This window comes from Ambystoma mexicanum, chromosome 2q, assembly GCF_040938575.1.
Source record: "Ambystoma mexicanum isolate Mex_15411 chromosome 2q, UKY_AmexF1_1, whole genome shotgun sequence".
Lineage (NCBI taxonomy): Eukaryota > Metazoa > Chordata > Amphibia > Caudata > Ambystomatidae > Ambystoma > Ambystoma mexicanum.
In genome coordinates, this window is record NC_090924.1 from 186,539,341 (window position 1) to 186,559,409 (window position 20,069).

The 20,069-nt window shown below is 44.0% G+C and overlaps 4 non-coding genes across 4 annotated transcripts; all 4 read right to left on the reverse strand.

Moving 5' to 3' along the window:
• Positions 1-203: 203 nt before the first annotated feature.
• Positions 204-308, reverse strand: LOC138570783 (U6 spliceosomal RNA). The gene has a single exon (XR_011303812.1). It is a non-coding gene; the product is annotated as a U6 spliceosomal RNA (small nuclear RNA).
• Positions 309-5,787: 5,479 nt separating this feature from the next.
• LOC138570784 (U6 spliceosomal RNA) lies at positions 5,788-5,892 on the reverse strand. Its single transcript, XR_011303813.1, has one exon. It is a non-coding gene; the product is annotated as a U6 spliceosomal RNA (small nuclear RNA).
• A 5,479-nt stretch (positions 5,893-11,371) lies between these two features.
• LOC138570785 (U6 spliceosomal RNA) lies at positions 11,372-11,476 on the reverse strand. The gene has a single exon (XR_011303814.1). It is a non-coding gene; the product is annotated as a U6 spliceosomal RNA (small nuclear RNA).
• Positions 11,477-16,957: 5,481 nt separating this feature from the next.
• LOC138570786 (U6 spliceosomal RNA) lies at positions 16,958-17,062 on the reverse strand. Its single transcript, XR_011303815.1, has one exon. It is a non-coding gene; the product is annotated as a U6 spliceosomal RNA (small nuclear RNA).
• Between the last annotated feature and the right edge of the window lie 3,007 nt (positions 17,063-20,069).

The window sequence follows — 20,069 nt, forward strand, 5'->3', positions numbered from 1 at the left end:
AAATTGAAGGAGAGGGGGCTGTTCATTCAGTCAATAGGACTCACAAGTAAAAGGCTCCTGAGGCATGAGTGTTGAATTTGGCGCAAAATGTATTGTGTTGTCGTGTAATATGTATGAACATACAATTTCAATCTTCATTAAAAAAACATGTATTAAAAAATAAAGACTTGCAAATTAAGAAAGTTTCTGTCCTGTCATGTGCCAAAAATAGTGAATGCTTTACGAATGTGCGTGTCATCCTTTAGAGCAGGGGACAATTTAATGTTCACATTATCATTCCAATATTAGTACATGTGTTGCTGAAGCAAGTGCAAAGGGAGAGTCAATCAAACCATTGATTAGGACATCTAGTCAAAGGTTTGCCATACCAAATGTCCTTATGTCAGAGGGTAGAAAGTCCAAACACCATTTAAATATCGGGTGGTATGAAATGAAGAGGGAAACAACAATGAATAAGCATTCTTTGCTGCTGTATTGATCTGGTCCTAAAGGGTTTGGTTTAATGCCAATTATATTTGAAGATATACAGATTCATGCTCCAGGGTGCTTGCAAAATGACACCCCTCCCCATCACAATGGCTGGGTGATGCAAGCCTGAGAGCATCACAATAGACCCATAGACATGAGAAAAACTCTGTACCACTGAGTGTATGTGGGCCCATGGCTGTATCAAGGACAAGGCAACAACAGGAGGTGGCTTAAGGCATCAGTGCCAGAAGCTGTCCGATTGAGCCCTGTAAGCAATAGATGTTGGACCATCCTTGAAGAGATTCTGAGGCTGATTTCAATGTTAACTTTACTGCTGATTTAAGGATTGCTGAACCTTCGACCCACGTCTAGTTTGCTCGGATAAGGCCTGGAAATCTTTTACAGCTTGTATTGGGGGGAGATGATGTGAGTTTATCAAGAGCAACGGGATATGAGGCATGTGTGCCACAAAAAGCAGGTCTAGGATTTTTTATAAGAAAGCCGCTTTAAGAAGAGAACTTTGGACAACCCTACTGAGAGCAAAAGTCTTACACAAAAGGTAAGGGGGTCAGTGGGTCAACGGATAGCACATTTGACTGTGAGTCCGTCTTTTGTAAGTCCAAATACTACCTGGTTCGACATTTTCCAGGCTTTTTGTTTCATTTCTTAACAGATCCATTCCTATGTACCTCTGTGCTTTCAACAGAGTTTTCATTGTAAGGGAGGGACATACAATATGCCTTAAACATTCCTGGGCAGGGAAGACTCTATGTAAAAGAAAGAGTAGCAGACAGTTTAATAAATCATCAGCAGGACCCTCTAGATCTTCCCCAAAAAACATAACATTATTTCTCTGCATGTATGTGTGTTGAACAGCGCAAGTAGTTTGACATTTATCCACTGACATTAACCACTTTCCCACAGCGCAGAACAAAATCACTTGTACTGGCCCCTTCTGCAAAAGCATTACCACTGTAGAAAGCAGTGAAAAGGTGAGGCAGTGTGCAGTCACCCCCGACCCTTTACTCCCCTGATCGGCCACGATCGGCCAAGGACCTCTCTATGAGAGCTGAGGGTGGAATTTTTCTGGACCTCGGTAACTTAGGGAGGCATGGCTAAAGGGATCCTCAATCAACGGCCCAACCTTTGCTTTGTGGCCTGTCCGTATATGTCTGTTCTCCAAATTACCTGCCGCTGCCCAGGTGTCAGCTGGTAAGATGGAATGACCTGCCAGGTAGGATCCTGGCAGATGATTTGCATAGGCAAACCCCCTCTCCCTCTTTATTAGCCCTGCTTACTCCACAGTAGCAAGTATCTGGGGAAAATATAGTGGTCGAGGTGGGGTAGCAGTCACTAGCAACTTTGAGAAAGTAAATCTGGGGTGCTTTGCGACTTGTGGGGAACTACAGAGCTCAGTGCCCAGAACTTTGTGGCACAGGGAGGAGGTCTGTGGGATTTCAGTAACTTGGAGACATGCAACCTGGTTGGGAGTGCTTCAGGTCTCCTTCCTTGCATGTTCCAAGCAACTCAACAAAGCATCAACAGGCTGAGATACCAGCCACAGAGCCATTTCCACTTGATTAAAAGCCTAAAATCTTTTCCATGTAAAAACATAGCCCCCCAACCCCCGAATACCATATTTTCTTTGTTTCCTCTCTCTCTGTCTCTCTCTCTCTCTCCCTTCCTCCTTCCCTCCCTCCTTCCTCCCTCCCGCCCGCTCTCTTTCTCCCCCCGCCCCCTCCCTCCCCCTCTCCCTCTCCCAACCATTTATTTTAAGTTTTCATGCACTGTAGCATATTCTGACAATGGTATTTCACAATGGGACTCTTTGAAGGTTACAGAAATCAAAAAAGAAATCAACCAACTAAAAGCAGCCAAATCCAGAGTACACTGCTCAGCCCCAATTAAAGATAAAGGCCTAGAAGCAAATAAAGCTGTAGTTCAGAGCGATGTTTGCAAATAGCACCTTAAAGCAGTTTACGCTGGCGTGCACAACAATGGGGAAAGTGATAATACTGAATTTGGTCGAATGGGAACCGTGCCACTTCTAAAAGTACAAGTCAAGAAATTGAAGGGGACGGGGCTGTTCATTCAGTCACTAGGACTCACAAGTAAAAGGCTCCTGAGGCATTAGTGTTGAATTTGGCGCAAAATGTATTGTGTTGTTGTTTAATATGTATGAATAATATTTCTGTTCTCCAAATTGCCTGCCGCTGCCCAGGCGTCAGCCCCTATGAACATACAATTTCAATCTTCATCAAAAAAGATGAATTAAAAAATAAAGACTTGCAAATTAACAAAGTTTCTGTCCCGTCATGTGCTAAAAATAGTGAATGCTTTACAAATGTACGTGTCATCCTTCAGAGCAGGGGCCAATTCAATGTTCCCATTATCATTCCAATATTAGTACATGTGTTGCTGAGCTACATAGGAATGGATCTGTTAAGAAATTAAACAAAAAGCCTGGAAAAATGTTGAAACAGGTAGGATTTGGACTAACAATAAACTGACTCACAGTCAGATGTGCTATCCCTTGACCCACTGACCCCCTTATCTTTTGTGTAATCCTTTTGCTCTCAGCAGGGCTGTCCATCCAAAGTTCCCTACTTAAAGGGGCTTTCTTATTAAAAGAAAATCCCAGAGCTGTTTTTTATGGCCCACATGCCTCATATCCCGTTGCTCTCGATAAACTCACATCATCTCCCACCAATGCAAGCTGTAAAAGATGTCAAGGGCATAGCCAAGGAAACTAGACGTGGGTCGAAGGTTGAGCAATCGTTAAATCAGCAGCAAAAATAACATTGAAATCAGCCTCAGAATCTCTTAAAGGATGGGTCAACATTGGTTGCTTTCAGGGCGCAATCGGGCAGCCTCTGGTGCTGGCGCCTTAAGGCAAGCGCAAAGGGAGAGCCAACCAAACCATTGATTAGGACCTCTGAACTTTCTGCCTGTGACATAAGGACATTTGATATGGCAAATCATTGACCAAACACCATTTATATGTTGGATGGTATGAAATTAAGAGGCAAACAGCAATACATCAGCATTCTTTTTCTGCCGTATTGATCCGGTCCTAAAGGGTTTGGTTTAATAGCAATTATATTTAAAGATAAACAGATTCATGCTGCAGGGTGCTTGCAAATTGACACACCCTCCCCATCACGAAGGCTGGGTGATGCAAGCGTGAGAGCATCACGGCAGACCCATAGACACGAGAAACACTCTATTCCTCTGAGTGCATGTGGGCCCATGGCTGGATCAAGGACAAGGCAAGAACAGGAGCTGGCTTAAGCTGTCAGCACCCAGGCTGCCCCATTGCGTGCTGCAAGCAACAGATGTTGGACCATCCTTTAAGAGATTCTGAGGCTGATTTCAATGTTAACTCTGCTGCTGATTTAAGGATTGCTTAACCTTCGACCCAAGTCTAGTTTGCTTGGCTAAGCCCTGAAAACCTTTTACAGCTTGTATTGGTGGGAGATGATGTGAATTTATAAAGAGCAACGGGATATGAGGCTTGTGTGCCACAAAATGCAGGTCTATGATCTTTTATATGAAAGCCACTTTGGAAAATCCTATTGAGAGCAAAAGGATTACACAAAAGGAAAGGGGGTCAGTGGGTGAAGAGATACAATTAACTGACTCACAGTCAGATGTGCTAAGTCCAAATCCTACCCGTTTCGACATTTTGTCCAGGTTTTTCGTTTCATTTCTTAACAGATCCATTCCTATGTACCTCTGTGCTTTTAACAGAGTTTTCATTGTAAGGGAGGGATATACAGTATGCCTTAAACATTCCTGGGCAGGGAAGACTCTCTGTAAAAGCAAGAGTAGCGTACAGCTTCATAAATAATCAGCAAGACCCTCTAGACCTTCCCCAAAAAACATGAAATGATTTCTCTGCATGTATGTGCGTTGAGCAGCGCAAGTCGTTTGGTTAATGCCAGTGGTTAAATGTCACTTTCCCACAGCGCAGAATAAAATCACTTGTACAGGTCCCTTCTGCAAAAGCATTACCGCTGTAGAAAGCAGTGAAAAGGTGAGGCAGTGTGCAGTCACCCCGACCCTTCACGGCCCTGATCGGCCACGATCGGCCAAGGACCTCTCTATGAGAGCTGAGGGTGGAATTTTTCTGGACCTCGGTAACTTAGGGAGACATGGCTAAAGGGTTCCTCAATCAACGGCCCAGCCTTTGCTTTGTGGCCTGTCCGAATATTTCTGTTCTCCAAATTATGTGCCGCTGCTCGGGTGTCATTTGGTGGGATGGAATGACCTCCCAGGAATGATCCTGGCAGATGATTTGCATAGGCACACCCCTTCTCCCTCTCTCTTAGCCCTGCTTTCTGCACAGTAGCAAGTATCTGGGGAAAATATAGTGGTCGAGGTAGGGTAGCAGTAACTAGCAACTCTGAGAAAGTAAATCTGGGGAGCTTGGCGACTTGTGGGGAACAACTGCAGAGCTCAGGTACTTTGTGGCACACGGAGGAGGTCTGTGGGATTTCAGTAAATTAGAGACATGCAACCTGGTCGGGAGTGCTTCAGGTCACCTTTGTTGCATGTTCCAAGCAACTCAACAAAGCATCAACAGGCTGAGATACCAGCCACAGAGCCTCTTTCCACTTGATTAAAAGCCTAAAATCTTTTCCATGTAAAAACATAGCCCCCCCCGAATACCATATTTTCTTTGTTTTTTCTCTCTCTCTCTCTCTCTCTCTCTCTCTCTCTCTCTCCCTCCCTCCTTAACCTTCCCCCCTCCCGCCCGCTCTCTTTCTCCCCCCGCCCCCTCCCTCCCCCTCTCACAACCATTTATTTTAAGTTTTCATGCACTGTAGCACATTCTGACAACGGTATTTCACAATGGGACTCTTTGAAAGTTACAGAAATCAAAAAAGAAACCAACCAACTAAAAGCAGCCAAAGCCAGAGTACACTGCTCAGCCCCAATTAAAGATTAAGGCCTAGAAGCAAGTAAAGCTGTAGTTCAGAACAATGTTTGCAAATAGCACCTTAAAGCAGTTTACGCTGGAGTGCACAACAAGGTGGAAACTGATAATACCGAGTTTGGTAAAATGGGATAAAAAAACAAAAGAAGCGTGCCACTTCTAAAAGTACAAGTCAAGAAATTGAAGGAGAGGGGGCTGTTCATTCAGTCAATAGGACTCACAAGTAAAAGGCTCCTGAGGCATGAGTGTTGAATTTGGCGCAAAATGTATTGTGTTGTCGTGTAATATGTATGAACATACAATTTCAATCTTCATTAAAAAAACATGTATTAAAAAATAAAGACTTGCAAATTAAGAAAGTTTCTGTCCTGTCATGTGCCAAAAATAGTGAATGCTTTACGAATGTGCGTGTCATCCTTTAGAGCAGGGGACAATTTAATGTTCACATTATCATTCCAATATTAGTACATGTGTTGCTGAAGCAAGTGCAAAGGGAGAGTCAATCAAACCATTGATTAGGACATCTAGTCAAAGGTTTGCCATACCAAATGTCCTTATGTCAGAGGGTAGAAAGTCCAAACACCATTTAAATATCGGGTGGTATGAAATGAAGAGGGAAACAACAATGAATAAGCATTCTTTGCTGCTGTATTGATCTGGTCCTAAAGGGTTTGGTTTAATGCCAATTATATTTGAAGATATACAGATTCATGCTCCAGGGTGCTTGCAAAATGACACCCCTCCCCATCACAATGGCTGGGTGATGCAAGCCTGAGAGCATCACAATAGACCCATAGACATGAGAAAAACTCTGTACCACTGAGTGTATGTGGGCCCATGGCTGTATCAAGGACAAGGCAACAACAGGAGGTGGCTTAAGGCATCAGTGCCAGAAGCTGTCCGATTGAGCCCTGTAAGCAATAGATGTTGGACCATCCTTGAAGAGATTCTGAGGCTGATTTCAATGTTAACTTTACTGCTGATTTAAGGATTGCTGAACCTTCGACCCACGTCTAGTTTGCTCGGATAAGGCCTGGAAATCTTTTACAGCTTGTATTGGGGGGAGATGATGTGAGTTTATCAAGAGCAACGGGATATGAGGCATGTGTGCCACAAAAAGCAGGTCTAGGATTTTTTATAAGAAAGCCGCTTTAAGAAGAGAACTTTGGACAACCCTACTGAGAGCAAAAGTCTTACACAAAAGGTAAGGGGGTCAGTGGGTCAACGGATAGCACATTTGACTGTGAGTCCGTCTTTTGTAAGTCCAAATACTACCTGGTTCGACATTTTCCAGGCTTTTTGTTTCATTTCTTAACAGATCCATTCCTATGTACCTCTGTGCTTTCAACAGAGTTTTCATTGTAAGGGAGGGACATACAATATGCCTTAAACATTCCTGGGCAGGGAAGACTCTATGTAAAAGAAAGAGTAGCAGACAGTTTAATAAATCATCAGCAGGACCCTCTAGATCTTCCCCAAAAAACATAACATTATTTCTCTGCATGTATGTGTGTTGAACAGCGCAAGTAGTTTGACATTTATCCACTGACATTAACCACTTTCCCACAGCGCAGAACAAAATCACTTGTACTGGCCCCTTCTGCAAAAGCATTACCACTGTAGAAAGCAGTGAAAAGGTGAGGCAGTGTGCAGTCACCCCCGACCCTTTACTCCCCTGATCGGCCACGATCGGCCAAGGACCTCTCTATGAGAGCTGAGGGTGGAATTTTTCTGGACCTCGGTAACTTAGGGAGGCATGGCTAAAGGGATCCTCAATCAACGGCCCAACCTTTGCTTTGTGGCCTGTCCGTATATGTCTGTTCTCCAAATTACCTGCCGCTGCCCAGGTGTCAGCTGGTAAGATGGAATGACCTGCCAGGTAGGATCCTGGCAGATGATTTGCATAGGCAAACCCCCTCTCCCTCTTTATTAGCCCTGCTTACTCCACAGTAGCAAGTATCTGGGGAAAATATAGTGGTCGAGGTGGGGTAGCAGTCACTAGCAACTTTGAGAAAGTAAATCTGGGGTGCTTTGCGACTTGTGGGGAACTACAGAGCTCAGTGCCCAGAACTTTGTGGCACAGGGAGGAGGTCTGTGGGATTTCAGTAACTTGGAGACATGCAACCTGGTTGGGAGTGCTTCAGGTCTCCTTCCTTGCATGTTCCAAGCAACTCAACAAAGCATCAACAGGCTGAGATACCAGCCACAGAGCCATTTCCACTTGATTAAAAGCCTAAAATCTTTTCCATGTAAAAACATAGCCCCCCAACCCCCGAATACCATATTTTCTTTGTTTCCTCTCTCTCTGTCTCTCTCTCTCTCTCCCTTCCTCCTTCCCTCCCTCCTTCCTCCCTCCAGCCCGCTCTCTTTCTCCCCCCGCCCCCTCCCTCCCCCTCTCCCTCTCCCTCTCACAACCATTTATTTTAAGTTTTCATGCACTGTAGCATATTCTGACAATGGTATTTCACAATGGGACTCTTTGAAGGTTACAGAAATCAAAAAAGAAATCAACCAACTAAAAGCAGCCAAATCCAGAGTACACTGCTCAGCCCCAATTAAAGATAAAGGCCTAGAAGCAAATAAAGCTGTAGTTCAGAGCGATGTTTGCAAATAGCACCTTAAAGCAGTTTACGCTGGCGTGCACAACAATGGGGAAAGTGATAATACTGAATTTGGTCGAATGGGAACCGTGCCACTTCTAAAAGTACAAGTCAAGAAATTGAAGGGGACGGGGCTGTTCATTCAGTCACTAGGACTCACAAGTAAAAGGCTCCTGAGGCATTAGTGTTGAATTTGGCGCAAAATGTATTGTGTTGTTGTTTAATATGTATGAATAATATTTCTGTTCTCCAAATTGCCTGCCGCTGCCCAGGCGTCAGCCCCTATGAACATACAATTTCAATCTTCATCAAAAAAGATGAATTAAAAAATAAAGACTTGCAAATTAACAAAGTTTCTGTCCCGTCATGTGCTAAAAATAGTGAATGCTTTACAAATGTACGTGTCATCCTTCAGAGCAGGGGCCAATTCAATGTTCCCATTATCATTCCAATATTAGTACATGTGTTGCTGAGCTACATAGGAATGGATCTGTTAAGAAATTAAACAAAAAGCCTGGAAAAATGTTGAAACAGGTAGGATTTGGACTAACAATAAACTGACTCACAGTCAGATGTGCTATCCCTTGACCCACTGACCCCCTTATCTTTTGTGTAATCCTTTTGCTCTCAGCAGGGCTGTCCATCCAAAGTTCCCTACTTAAAGGGGCTTTCTTATTAAAAGAAAATCCCAGAGCTGTTTTTTATGGCCCACATGCCTCATATCCCGTTGCTCTCGATAAACTCACATCATCTCCCACCAATGCAAGCTGTAAAAGATGTCAAGGGCATAGCCAAGGAAACTAGACGTGGGTCGAAGGTTGAGCAATCGTTAAATCAGCAGCAAAAATAACATTGAAATCAGCCTCAGAATCTCTTAAAGGATGGGTCAACATTGGTTGCTTTCAGGGCGCAATCGGGCAGCCTCTGGTGCTGGCGCCTTAAGGCAAGCGCAAAGGGAGAGCCAACCAAACCATTGATTAGGACCTCTGAACTTTCTGCCTGTGACATAAGGACATTTGATATGGCAAATCATTGACCAAACACCATTTATATGTTGGATGGTATGAAATTAAGAGGCAAACAGCAATACATCAGCATTCTTTTTCTGCCGTATTGATCCGGTCCTAAAGGGTTTGGTTTAATAGCAATTATATTTAAAGATAAACAGATTCATGCTGCAGGGTGCTTGCAAATTGACACACCCTCCCCATCACGAAGGCTGGGTGATGCAAGCGTGAGAGCATCACGGCAGACCCATAGACACGAGAAACACTCTATTCCTCTGAGTGCATGTGGGCCCATGGCAGGATCAAGGACAAGGCAAGAACAGGAGCTGGCTTAAGCTGTCAGCACCCAGGCTGCCCCATTGCGTGCTGCAAGCAACAGATGTTGGACCATCCTTTAAGAGATTCTGAGGCTGATTTCAATGTTAACTCTGCTGCTGATTTAAGGATTGCTTAACCTTCGACCCAAGTCTAGTTTGCTTGGCTAAGCCCTGAAAACCTTTTACAGCTTGTATTGGTGGGAGATGATGTGAATTTATAAAGAGCAACGGGATATGAGGCTTGTGTGCCACAAAATGCAGGTCTATGATCTTTTATATGAAAGCCACTTTGGAAAATCCTATTGAGAGCAAAAGGATTACACAAAAGGAAAGGGGGTCAGTGGGTGAAGAGATACAATTAACTGACTCACAGTCAGATGTGCTAAGTCCAAATCCTACCCGTTTCGACATTTTGTCCAGGTTTTTCGTTTCATTTCTTAACAGATCCATTCCTATGTACCTCTGTGCTTTTAACAGAGTTTTCATTGTAAGGGAGGGATATACAGTATGCCTTAAACATTCCTGGGCAGGGAAGACTCTCTGTAAAAGCAAGAGTAGCGTACAGCTTCATAAATAATCAGCAAGACCCTCTAGACCTTCCCCAAAAAACATGAAATGATTTCTCTGCATGTATGTGCGTTGAGCAGCGCAAGTCGTTTGGTTAATGCCAGTGGTTAAATGTCACTTTCCCACAGCGCAGAATAAAATCACTTGTACAGGTCCCTTCTGCAAAAGCATTACCGCTGTAGAAAGCAGTGAAAAGGTGAGGCAGTGTGCAGTCACCCCGACCCTTCACGGCCCTGATCGGCCACGATCGGCCAAGGACCTCTCTATGAGAGCTGAGGGTGGAATTTTTCTGGACCTCGGTAACTTAGGGAGACATGGCTAAAGGGTTCCTCAATCAACGGCCCAGCCTTTGCTTTGTGGCCTGTCCGAATATTTCTGTTCTCCAAATTATGTGCCGCTGCTCGGGTGTCATTTGGTGGGATGGAATGACCTCCCAGGAATGATCCTGGCAGATGATTTGCATAGGCACACCCCTTCTCCCTCTCTCTTAGCCCTGCTTTCTGCACAGTAGCAAGTATCTGGGGAAAATATAGTGGTCGAGGTAGGGTAGCAGTAACTAGCAACTCTGAGAAAGTAAATCTGGGGAGCTTGGCGACTTGTGGGGAACAACTGCAGAGCTCAGGTACTTTGTGGCACACGGAGGAGGTCTGTGGGATTTCAGTAAATTAGAGACATGCAACCTGGTCGGGAGTGCTTCAGGTCACCTTTGTTGCATGTTCCAAGCAACTCAACAAAGCATCAACAGGCTGAGATACCAGCCACAGAGCCTCTTTCCACTTGATTAAAAGCCTAAAATCTTTTCCATGTAAAAACATAGCCCCCCCCGAATACCATATTTTCTTTGTTTTTTCTCTCTCTCTCTCTCTCTCTCTCTCTCTCTCCCTCCCTCCTTAACCTTCCCCCCTCCCGCCCGCTCTCTTTCTCCCCCCGCCCCCTCCCTCCCCCTCTCACAACCATTTATTTTAAATTTTCATGCACTGTAGCACATTCTGACAACGGTATTTCACAATGGGACTCTTTGAAAGTTACAGAAATCAAAAAAGAAACCAACCAACTAAAAGCAGCCAAAGCCAGAGTACACTGCTCAGCCCCAATTAAAGATTAAGGCCTAGAAGCAAGTAAAGCTGTAGTTCAGAACAATGTTTGCAAATAGCACCTTAAAGCAGTTTACGCTGGAGTGCACAACAAGGTGGAAACTGATAATACCGAGTTTGGTAAAATGGGATAAAAAAACAAAAGAAGCGTGCCACTTCTAAAAGTACAAGTCAAGAAATTGAAGGAGAGGGGGCTGTTCATTCAGTCAATAGGACTCACAAGTAAAAGGCTCCTGAGGCATGAGTGTTGAATTTGGCGCAAAATGTATTGTGTTGTCGTGTAATATGTATGAACATACAATTTCAATCTTCATTAAAAAAACATGTATTAAAAAATAAAGACTTGCAAATTAAGAAAGTTTCTGTCCTGTCATGTGCCAAAAATAGTGAATGCTTTACGAATGTGCGTGTCATCCTTTAGAGCAGGGGACAATTTAATGTTCACATTATCATTCCAATATTAGTACATGTGTTGCTGAAGCAAGTGCAAAGGGAGAGTCAATCAAACCATTGATTAGGACATCTAGTCAAAGGTTTGCCATACCAAATGTCCTTATGTCAGAGGGTAGAAAGTCCAAACACCATTTAAATATCGGGTGGTATGAAATGAAGAGGGAAACAACAATGAATAAGCATTCTTTGCTGCTGTATTGATCTGGTCCTAAAGGGTTTGGTTTAATGCCAATTATATTTGAAGATATACAGATTCATGCTCCAGGGTGCTTGCAAAATGACACCCCTCCCCATCACAATGGCTGGGTGATGCAAGCCTGAGAGCATCACAATAGACCCATAGACATGAGAAAAACTCTGTACCACTGAGTGTATGTGGGCCCATGGCTGTATCAAGGACAAGGCAACAACAGGAGGTGGCTTAAGGCATCAGTGCCAGAAGCTGTCCGATTGAGCCCTGTAAGCAATAGATGTTGGACCATCCTTGAAGAGATTCTGAGGCTGATTTCAATGTTAACTTTACTGCTGATTTAAGGATTGCTGAACCTTCGACCCACGTCTAGTTTGCTCGGATAAGGCCTGGAAATCTTTTACAGCTTGTATTGGGGGGAGATGATGTGAGTTTATCAAGAGCAACGGGATATGAGGCATGTGTGCCACAAAAAGCAGGTCTAGGATTTTTTATAAGAAAGCCGCTTTAAGAAGAGAACTTTGGACAACCCTACTGAGAGCAAAAGTCTTACACAAAAGGTAAGGGGGTCAGTGGGTCAACGGATAGCACATTTGACTGTGAGTCCGTCTTTTGTAAGTCCAAATACTACCTGGTTCGACATTTTCCAGGCTTTTTGTTTCATTTCTTAACAGATCCATTCCTATGTACCTCTGTGCTTTCAACAGAGTTTTCATTGTAAGGGAGGGACATACAATATGCCTTAAACATTCCTGGGCAGGGAAGACTCTATGTAAAAGAAAGAGTAGCAGACAGTTTAATAAATCATCAGCAGGACCCTCTAGATCTTCCCCAAAAAACATAACATTATTTCTCTGCATGTATGTGTGTTGAACAGCGCAAGTAGTTTGACATTTATCCACTGACATTAACCACTTTCCCACAGCGCAGAACAAAATCACTTGTACTGGCCCCTTCTGCAAAAGCATTACCACTGTAGAAAGCAGTGAAAAGGTGAGGCAGTGTGCAGTCACCCCCGACCCTTTACTCCCCTGATCGGCCACGATCGGCCAAGGACCTCTCTATGAGAGCTGAGGGTGGAATTTTTCTGGACCTCGGTAACTTAGGGAGGCATGGCTAAAGGGATCCTCAATCAACGGCCCAACCTTTGCTTTGTGGCCTGTCCGTATATGTCTGTTCTCCAAATTACCTGCCGCTGCCCAGGTGTCAGCTGGTAAGATGGAATGACCTGCCAGGTAGGATCCTGGCAGATGATTTGCATAGGCAAACCCCCTCTCCCTCTTTATTAGCCCTGCTTACTCCACAGTAGCAAGTATCTGGGGAAAATATAGTGGTCGAGGTGGGGTAGCAGTCACTAGCAACTTTGAGAAAGTAAATCTGGGGTGCTTTGCGACTTGTGGGGAACTACAGAGCTCAGTGCCCAGAACTTTGTGGCACAGGGAGGAGGTCTGTGGGATTTCAGTAACTTGGAGACATGCAACCTGGTTGGGAGTGCTTCAGGTCTCCTTCCTTGCATGTTCCAAGCAACTCAACAAAGCATCAACAGGCTGAGATACCAGCCACAGAGCCATTTCCACTTGATTAAAAGCCTAAAATCTTTTCCATGTAAAAACATAGCCCCCCAACCCCCGAATACCATATTTTCTTTGTTTCCTCTCTCTCTGTCTCTCTCTCTCTCTCCCTTCCTCCTTCCCTCCCTCCTTCCTCCCTCCAGCCCGCTCTCTTTCTCCCCCCGCCCCCTCCCTCCCCCTCTCCCTCTCCCTCTCACAACCATTTATTTTAAGTTTTCATGCACTGTAGCATATTCTGACAATGGTATTTCACAATGGGACTCTTTGAAGGTTACAGAAATCAAAAAAGAAATCAACCAACTAAAAGCAGCCAAATCCAGAGTACACTGCTCAGCCCCAATTAAAGATAAAGGCCTAGAAGCAAATAAAGCTGTAGTTCAGAGCGATGTTTGCAAATAGCACCTTAAAGCAGTTTACGCTGGCGTGCACAACAATGGGGAAAGTGATAATACTGAATTTGGTCGAATGGGAACCGTGCCACTTCTAAAAGTACAAGTCAAGAAATTGAAGGGGACGGGGCTGTTCATTCAGTCACTAGGACTCACAAGTAAAAGGCTCCTGAGGCATTAGTGTTGAATTTGGCGCAAAATGTATTGTGTTGTTGTTTAATATGTATGAATAATATTTCTGTTCTCCAAATTGCCTGCCGCTGCCCAGGCGTCAGCCCCTATGAACATACAATTTCAATCTTCATCAAAAAAGATGAATTAAAAAATAAAGACTTGCAAATTAACAAAGTTTCTGTCCCGTCATGTGCTAAAAATAGTGAATGCTTTACAAATGTACGTGTCATCCTTCAGAGCAGGGGCCAATTCAATGTTCCCATTATCATTCCAATATTAGTACATGTGTTGCTGAGCTACATAGGAATGGATCTGTTAAGAAATTAAACAAAAAGCCTGGAAAAATGTTGAAACAGGTAGGATTTGGACTAACAATAAACTGACTCACAGTCAGATGTGCTATCCCTTGACCCACTGACCCCCTTATCTTTTGTGTAATCCTTTTGCTCTCAGCAGGGCTGTCCATCCAAAGTTCCCTACTTAAAGGGGCTTTCTTATTAAAAGAAAATCCCAGAGCTGTTTTTTATGGCCCACATGCCTCATATCCCGTTGCTCTCGATAAACTCACATCATCTCCCACCAATGCAAGCTGTAAAAGATGTCAAGGGCATAGCCAAGGAAACTAGACGTGGGTCGAAGGTTGAGCAATCGTTAAATCAGCAGCAAAAATAACATTGAAATCAGCCTCAGAATCTCTTAAAGGATGGGTCAACATTGGTTGCTTTCAGGGCGCAATCGGGCAGCCTCTGGTGCTGGCGCCTTAAGGCAAGCGCAAAGGGAGAGCCAACCAAACCATTGATTAGGACCTCTGAACTTTCTGCCTGTGACATAAGGACATTTGATATGGCAAATCATTGACCAAACACCATTTATATGTTGGATGGTATGAAATTAAGAGGCAAACAGCAATACATCAGCATTCTTTTTCTGCCGTATTGATCCGGTCCTAAAGGGTTTGGTTTAATAGCAATTATATTTAAAGATAAACAGATTCATGCTGCAGGGTGCTTGCAAATTGACACACCCTCCCCATCACGAAGGCTGGGTGATGCAAGCGTGAGAGCATCACGGCAGACCCATAGACACGAGAAACACTCTATTCCTCTGAGTGCATGTGGGCCCATGGCAGGATCAAGGACAAGGCAAGAACAGGAGCTGGCTTAAGCTGTCAGCACCCAGGCTGCCCCATTGCGTGCTGCAAGCAACAGATGTTGGACCATCCTTTAAGAGATTCTGAGGCTGATTTCAATGTTAACTCTGCTGCTGATTTAAGGATTGCTTAACCTTCGACCCAAGTCTAGTTTGCTTGGCTAAGCCCTGAAAACCTTTTACAGCTTGTATTGGTGGGAGATGATGTGAATTTATAAAGAGCAACGGGATATGAGGCTTGTGTGCCACAAAATGCAGGTCTATGATCTTTTATATGAAAGCCACTTTGGAAAATCCTATTGAGAGCAAAAGGATTACACAAAAGGAAAGGGGGTCAGTGGGTGAAGAGATACAATTAACTGACTCACAGTCAGATGTGCTAAGTCCAAATCCTACCCGTTTCGACATTTTGTCCAGGTTTTTCGTTTCATTTCTTAACAGATCCATTCCTATGTACCTCTGTGCTTTTAACAGAGTTTTCATTGTAAGGGAGGGATATACAGTATGCCTTAAACATTCCTGGGCAGGGAAGACTCTCTGTAAAAGCAAGAGTAGCGTACAGCTTCATAAATAATCAGCAAGACCCTCTAGACCTTCCCCAAAAAACATGAAATGATTTCTCTGCATGTATGTGCGTTGAGCAGCGCAAGTCGTTTGGTTAATGCCAGTGGTTAAATGTCACTTTCCCACAGCGCAGAATAAAATCACTTGTACAGGTCCCTTCTGCAAAAGCATTACCGCTGTAGAAAGCAGTGAAAAGGTGAGGCAGTGTGCAGTCACCCCGACCCTTCACGGCCCTGATCGGCCACGATCGGCCAAGGACCTCTCTATGAGAGCTGAGGGTGGAATTTTTCTGGACCTCGGTAACTTAGGGAGACATGGCTAAAGGGTTCCTCAATCAACGGCCCAGCCTTTGCTTTGTGGCCTGTCCGAATATTTCTGTTCTCCAAATTATGTGCCGCTGCTCGGGTGTCATTTGGTGGGATGGAATGGCCTCCCAGGAATGATCCTGGCAGATGATTTGCATAGGCACACCCCTTCTCCCTCTCTCTTAGCCCTGCTTTCTGCACAGTAGCAAGTATCTGGGGAAAATATAGTGGTCGAGGTAGGGTAGCAGTAACTAGCAACTCTGAGAAAGTAAATCTGGGGAGCTTGGCGACTTGTGGGGAACAACTGCAGAGCTCAGGTACTTTGTGGCACACGGAGGAGGTCTGTGGGATTTCAGTAAATTAGAGACATGCAACCTGGTCGGGAGTGCTTCAGGTCACCTTTGTTGCATGTTCCAAGCAACTCAACAAAGCATCAACAGGCTGAGATACCAGCCACAGAGCCTCTTTCCACTTGATTAAAAGCCTAAAATCTTTTCCATGTAAAAACATAGCCCCCCCCGAATACCATATTTTCTTTGTTTTTTCTCTCTCTCTCTCTCTCTCTCTCTCTCTCTCTCCCTCCCTCCTTAACCTTCCCCCCTCCCGCCCGCTCTCTTTCTCCCCCCGCCCCCTCCCTCCCCCTCTCACAACCATTTATTTTAAGTTTTCATGCACTGTAGCACATTCTGACAACGGTATTTCACAATGGGACTCTTTGAAAGTTACAGAAATCAAAAAAGAAACCAACCAACTAAAAGCAGCCAAAGCCAGAGTACACTGCTCAGCCCCAATTAAAGATTAAGGCCTAGAAGCAAGTAAAGCTGTAGTTCAGAACAATGTTTGCAAATAGCACCTTAAAGCAGTTTACGCTGGAGTGCACAACAAGGTGGAAACTGATAATACCGAGTTTGGTAAAATGGGATAAAAAAACAAAAGAAGCGTGCCACTTCTAAAAGTACAAGTCAAGAAATTGAAGGAGAGGGGGCTGTTCATTCAGTCAATAGGACTCACAAGTAAAAGGCTCCTGAGGCATGAGTGTTGAATTTGGCGCAAAATGTATTGTGTTGTCGTGTAATATGTATGAACATACAATTTCAATCTTCATTAAAAAAACATGTATTAAAAAATAAAGACTTGCAAATTAAGAAAGTTTCTGTCCTGTCATGTGCCAAAAATAGTGAATGCTTTACGAATGTGCGTGTCATCCTTTAGAGCAGGGGACAATTTAATGTTCACATTATCATTCCAATATTAGTACATGTGTTGCTGAAGCAAGTGCAAAGGGAGAGTCAATCAAACCATTGATTAGGACATCTAGTCAAAGGTTTGCCATACCAAATGTCCTTATGTCAGAGGGTAGAAAGTCCAAACACCATTTAAATATCGGGTGGTATGAAATGAAGAGGGAAACAACAATGAATAAGCATTCTTTGCTGCTGTATTGATCTGGTCCTAAAGGGTTTGGTTTAATGCCAATTATATTTGAAGATATACAGATTCATGCTCCAGGGTGCTTGCAAAATGACACCCCTCCCCATCACAATGGCTGGGTGATGCAAGCCTGAGAGCATCACAATAGACCCATAGACATGAGAAAAACTCTGTACCACTGAGTGTATGTGGGCCCATGGCTGTATCAAGGACAAGGCAACAACAGGAGGTGGCTTAAGGCATCAGTGCCAGAAGCTGTCCGATTGAGCCCTGTAAGCAATAGATGTTGGACCATCCTTGAAGAGATTCTGAGGCTGATTTCAATGTTAACTTTACTGCTGATTTAAGGATTGCTGAACCTTCGACCCACGTCTAGTTTGCTCGGATAAGGCCTGGAAATCTTTTACAGCTTGTATTGGGGGGAGATGATGTGAGTTTATCAAGAGCAACGGGATATGAGGCATGTGTGCCACAAAAAGCAGGTCTAGGATTTTTTATAAGAAAGCCGCTTTAAGAAGAGAACTTTGGACAACCCTACTGAGAGCAAAAGTCTTACACAAAAGGTAAGGGGGTCAGTGGGTCAACGGATAGCACATTTGACTGTGAGTCCGTCTTTTGTAAGTCCAAATACTACCTGGTTCGACATTTTCCAGGCTTTTTGTTTCATTTCTTAACAGATCCATTCCTATGTACCTCTGTGCTTTCAACAGAGTTTTCATTGTAAGGGAGGGACATACAATATGCCTTAAACATTCCTGGGCAGGGAAGACTCTATGTAAAAGAAAGAGTAGCAGACAGTTTAATAAATCATCAGCAGGACCCTCTAGATCTTCCCCAAAAAACATAACATTATTTCTCTGCATGTATGTGTGTTGAACAGCGCAAGTAGTTTGACATTTATCCACTGACATTAACCACTTTCCCACAGCGCAGAACAAAATCACTTGTACTGGCCCCTTCTGCAAAAGCATTACCACTGTAGAAAGCAGTGAAAAGGTGAGGCAGTGTGCAGTCACCCCCGACCCTTTACTCCCCTGATCGGCCACGATCGGCCAAGGACCTCTCTATGAGAGCTGAGGGTGGAATTTTTCTGGACCTCGGTAACTTAGGGAGGCATGGCTAAAGGGATCCTCAATCAACGGCCCAACCTTTGCTTTGTGGCCTGTCCGTATATGTCTGTTCTCCAAATTACCTGCCGCTGCCCAGGTGTCAGCTGGTAAGATGGAATGACCTGCCAGGTAGGATCCTGGCAGATGATTTGCATAGGCAAACCCCCTCTCCCTCTTTATTAGCCCTGCTTACTCCACAGTAGCAAGTATCTGGGGAAAATATAGTGGTCGAGGTGGGGTAGCAGTCACTAGCAACTTTGAGAAAGTAAATCTGGGGTGCTTTGCGACTTGTGGGGAACTACAGAGCTCAGTGCCCAGAACTTTGTGGCACAGGGAGGAGGTCTGTGGGATTTCAGTAACTTGGAGACATGCAACCTGGTTGGGAGTGCTTCAGGTCTCCTTCCTTGCATGTTCCAAGCAACTCAACAAAGCATCAACAGGCTGAGATACCAGCCACAGAGCCATTTCCACTTGATTAAAAGCCTAAAATCTTTTCCATGTAAAAACATAGCCCCCCAACCCCCGAATACCATATTTTCTTTGTTTCCTCTCTCTCTGTCTCTCTCTCTCTCTCCCTTCCTCCTTCCCTCCCTCCTTCCTCCCTCCCGCCCGCTCTCTTTCTCCCCCCGCCCCCTCCCTCCCCCTCTCCCTCTCCCAACCATTTATTTTAAGTTTTCATGCACTGTAGCATATTCTGACAATGGTATTTCACAATGGGACTCTTTGAAGGTTACAGAAATCAAAAAAGAAATCAACCAACTAAAAGCAGCCAAATCCAGAGTACACTGCTCAGCCCCAATTAAAGATAAAGGCCTAGAAGCAAATAAAGCTGTAGTTCAGAGCGATGTTTGCAAATAGCACCTTAAAGCAGTTTACGCTGGCGTGCACAACAATGGGGAAAGTGATAATACTGAATTTGGTCGAATGGGAACCGTGCCACTTCTAAAAGTACAAGTCAAGAAATTGAAGGGGACGGGGCTGTTCATTCAGTCACTAGGACTCACAAGTAAAAGGCTCCTGAGGCATTAGTGTTGAATTTGGCGCAAAATGTATTGTGTTGTTGTTTAATATGTATGAATAATATTTCTGTTCTCCAAATTGCCTGCCGCTGCCCAGGCGTCAGCCCCTATGAACATACAATTTCAATCTTCATCAAAAAAGATGAATTAAAAAATAAAGACTTGCAAATTAACAAAGTTTCTGTCCCGTCATGTGCTAAAAATAGTGAATGCTTTACAAATGTACGTGTCATCCTTCAGAGCAGGGGCCAATTCAATGTTCCCATTATCATTCCAATATTAGTACATGTGTTGCTGAGCTACATAGGAATGGATCTGTTAAGAAATTAAACAAAAAGCCTGGAAAAATGTTGAAACAGGTAGGATTTGGACTAACAATAAACTGACTCACAGTCAGATGTGCTATCCCTTGACCCACTGACCCCCTTATCTTTTGTGTAATCCTTTTGCTCTCAGCAGGGCTGTCCATCCAAAGTTCCCTACTTAAAGGGGCTTTCTTATTAAAAGAAAATCCCAGAGCTGTTTTTTATGGCCCACATGCCTCATATCCCGTTGCTCTCGATAAACTCACATCATCTCCCACCAATGCAAGCTGTAAAAGATGTCAAGGGCATAGCCAAGGAAACTAGACGTGGGTCGAAGGTTGAGCAATCGTTAAATCAGCAGCAAAAATAACATTGAAATCAGCCTCAGAATCTCTTAAAGGATGGGTCAACATTGGTT